Below are 4,598 nucleotides of genomic sequence, written 5' to 3'. Positions count from 1 at the left end.
ACCGACGTTATACTTAAACAAATTGGCCTATGAGCTATCCTCACCAAAGCCAAAGCCGCTACTCGCCAATCTGAAAATGTCAACAGTAAGGGTGAGTCTCATTCAAATTAACAAATGTTATTGAATCATAAATAATAACACAACATAGTTACATCATTCACCCAATTGTTTCATAAACAGACATTCACACAAGTTTCATCATCACAAAACAATCCACCAACACATCATCAATATTTATAACACTGGAATACATCCAATCATGTTATAAAAGTCATGCATATGAATGCAACTGACACTATGCATGTGGTACCAACATCATCAAATGGGAATAACCCATGACCGATCCAACATCATCAAGATACGGCCCTGCCAGCACAGATTCCACACAATGGGAATCATGCCCTTCACTGATCCAACACATCATCATGGATACAGCATCAACAATGAATATGAATGAATGCAAACATATATGAAACATACTTATACCATCGTCTAGTCTATGAGTAACATCATCTAATACTCAAATCATCATCATCATCATCATCAAAGTATGTTTATATACATTAGCATCATTCAAATACAATCAATCAATCATCATCATCATCATTAAAGAACATACATGTATTCACGTCAATCATCATCATCAATAAGAAATAACATACATGTATCCACATCATTCCAAAAACAATCATCACCTAATAATGTTTTTCAAAACAACATCTTATATTGTCACATTTCATCATATATGTCCACAATACGTCATTCATCAAACTAACAAAATATTCACATCATACTCATATCCTCGCATAGGACGTCTCATAAGCTTCTTCATACAATTCAAACAAATCGTCATACGACTCATATTTTAAACACAGCATACATCGTCATGTCTTATCATATATATCCACAACACGTCATACATCAAAACAAGCAAATGATGATAAAATAAATTCAAGATGCTGCTCATTTCATTATTATAACACAACGAATATTTCATAAGCTCCATCTTGCTCGAAACGGTACTTAAAACAGGCCAACGGTTCAAAAGTTATGCATCTTTAAACTTTCCAAAATCACTAGCAGCACGCGGCGCCATACAATGTTCGCGACGCGCTGCCAGGAAACGACGCCTTCGCGGCGCCAACAAGGGACGCGGCGCGAACTGAGTAAAATAATTTTCCTTAAGCTTTCTGCCAAGCAGTTCGCGGCGCCAACACATGGACGCGGCGCGAACTGGCGATTTCACAGATTCTCAATCGCAAAATGACGGCATACGAACTTGAATCCCAAATTCCCCAACCTTGACCAAATCGATTCAAGTTGATCAAACACCACAAAACAGCCACACAACATATATCATACACACATATAACATATATTATGCATCATCAAACATCATACAACACCAAATTCATGGAGATTCATCAAAACAGATAATTATCAACAAACATCCCCAAAATCCCAACTCTATCATACGACTCAATTGACATGAAATAATATATCTATATCAGTCCTATTATCCATAACCCGATAATAGATGTTAATCGGAAGAGTCCCCCCTTACCTTAGCCAAGAATCTGGACTTTTCCCCTTCTTCTTCATCAAACCCGTAAGCCCTTTTCCCTCAAATTCAGCAAGAATCTCCCATCTTCAAACTCGCTTATATCCCTCATCGAGAACCTCCCTGACACGAATTAATATATCAAATCGAAGGAAATTTCGTGTAGAATCCGAATCCTCGAGAATTACCTGATTTGGAGTTACGAGCCGAGAGTTATGACCCATTTTGTGAAGGCTGCACCATGAATACGAAAATGGCTTTTGTATATGAGTTCTTCTTCTCTCCCTCTTAGGTCTTTCTCCTCTCTTTCTCAATTTTCTCTTATTTTCTTGTTTTATCAAAACATAACATAATTTAGTAATGGGCTTCTTCACACTAACACCCCCACATTACTAACTCCACCAATGGCCCAACACTACATTTTATTATTTCTTCCCCACATAATTCCAATAAAATGCTAATTCAAATTAATTAATTTAAAACTTAATTAAATTAATTAAATAATAAATTTTGGGATGTTACAACTACCTTCCTCAAAGAAGACCACAGCCCAAACTGAGTTCATTTTTTAGTGTTTACACTAAGAATGAAAGAAGAGTTAGTACTTCAACTCCACACACACACTTCTATTTATAGCGGGTGCAAGGCAGAGGGAAATTTTATTGTTAATTATTAATAAATTAAATAATAATTGGAAACTTTGTAACAATAAAATATCATTTCATTGAAATATGTTAACAACATTTAATTGAAAGGTACATATATGCTAAGAGCATTTCATTGAACGGTACAGAAGTTACTGAAATGAAATAGAAACTGTAGCGTCTAGGATATAACAACGGTTAAAACAATGTCTTCTCTGTCCTCCATCATTAGAGTGCATTGGATGTCGTCTTCCATAGTCTCCCACCAACGTTGCCTTTCGAGAAAAACACCTCCCCTTGTTCGAAGTCTCTTGATAGATCTGATTTGTTCGCCTGGACTGCACTCCCCGTCCAAAAACCTAAGGATGTTTCTCTTAAGCTGGTCCATGGTTTGGATATTCAAAAACATCACCTGCATGGGAGGTTTGACGGCAGAGAAGATAACGTATCAGTTCCTTCTACGAACGTCCGGTTGATAGACCAGACGCCTCACAGGTGGTGGAGGCTCAGAAGTCCGGTGCGAGCTATCTGGCCTTATTCGAGATCTCATTTTTCAGTGTGGGTACTGATGCGCACGAAACCCTAATTTATAGAGGCATGGACGTCTTGCCTTAGGTCCATTTCTTCATTAGGGTTTCATCTAGGGTTTTGCATGCAGGTCAATAAACGAAAACCCTAATTTTGAAAAAAAAAGGGGTCCTTCTAATGCGCCATTCCATTTGGCACATTAGTGTTTTTTATTTCCTGCAAGTCGCCATTTCATTTGGCGCATAAGAAGGATTTTTTTAAAAAAAGCCAAATGGAATGGCGCATATGTTGTTGGTGTGGACCACTCCTGGTCCCACATGGTCCCCACCTGCATGCGTCTGAAAACAGTTACTGTTAACTAGCATGCGCCTGCAGCAATTGCTGAAGCGATTCCTGAAAGGAGTTACTGTTAACCAGCATACGCATGCAACAATTTCTGATACGATTCCTGATAAGATTCATGATAAGATTCCTGCCAGGATTCCTCCTACTCCTGCATGCATGCTACCCGAACTGTCACCTAGATCTGAGCTGCATGCATGACACCATGCCTTGTCACCGAAAGTTTGACTGCATGCATGCCAACAATTTCTGCAGAAGCAACACCTAGCACTTATGGATGTGTTGACATGTCCAGCATGCAGGATGTTACCGTTTTTTGCCTCATGAATATATAAAGCACTTAGAATTCTGGCGAAACCTCACCATTATCACTCATCTACTCTAACAACAATCCTTTTGCAATTAGCTTACGAATTTACAGCCTTCAACCATGTCTCTCCTAACAATGGGCGAAACACACAGAGGAAGCCCCCAGAACATCGCTACCTACGTAAGTATATTAGTATTACTTTAAAATCATGCAACTGTCCCTGATCAACTAACTGATTTTTTTTGCATACATACTATTTTCAGAACGCTCAACGTTTTCGCACTCGTAGTCACTCTACCATCGCTCCGGACGACCGCATTATGCCATACCTGAACGTTGCTGGTTTCGGTCCAATTAGCAGAATCGCCGAGTCTTCTATTGACCACAAGTTTGTTCTTGCGTTGCTAGAACGCTGGAGGCCAGAGACACACACCTTCCATCTTCCAACAGGGGAGTGCACCATCACCCTTGAAGATGTTCATATGCTACTTGGCCTTCCTGTTGACGGTAAGGCAATTAATGGCTGTGTTATGCAGGCGAATTCCTTATGCTTTCAGGCAATTGGGATAGACTTGATAGAAGGAGCAGTTGGTGCTAGGGGGCAAGGTGTTAACCTTAAGAGGTTAAGGACTTATTATGACAATTTTCACTTGAATGATGCGTCTCCCCAAGAGACCATACTGCAGAAAACTAGGTGTTACCTACTATTGCTTATCGGAAACGTTTTGTTCCCAGATAGCACTGGTAACACTGTTAACTTTATGTATCTTCGTTTACTAATGGATTTTACTAGAGTTGGTCTGTACAGCTGGGGGTCTGCAGTTCTGGCTACGGTGTACCAATCACTGTGCAAGAACGCAAGAGCTTAGTCCTGCACATTTTATGGATGCGCCCTGTTGGTGCAGGTGTGGGGGTGGTGGAGGATGCCCATACTGGCCCCGGTTAACAATGGAAGTTGGGACTTTCCGTATGCCCTGAGGTAAGTTTTTAGTATACCATTTTTTCCTTACACATTCTACTCCATTCTAACTAAATTATTATATTTTCGTTGTAGATTTTGTGTGAAAAAAATGGACTTCACACTTAATCCGCGGTCAAATATCACAATGTACCGCACGCTAATTGATCACCTTGGACCCCATCAAGTATTATCTCTAATTCTTTTCTTTTTTTTAAGTATTTTCTATAAATAATTTTTCCCGAAGTAATGTAT

Source organism: Vicia villosa, linkage group LG7 (assembly GCF_029867415.1).
Source record: "Vicia villosa cultivar HV-30 ecotype Madison, WI linkage group LG7, Vvil1.0, whole genome shotgun sequence".
Taxonomy (NCBI): Eukaryota; Viridiplantae; Streptophyta; class Magnoliopsida; order Fabales; family Fabaceae; genus Vicia; species Vicia villosa.
This window is presented reverse-complemented; position numbering follows the sequence as displayed.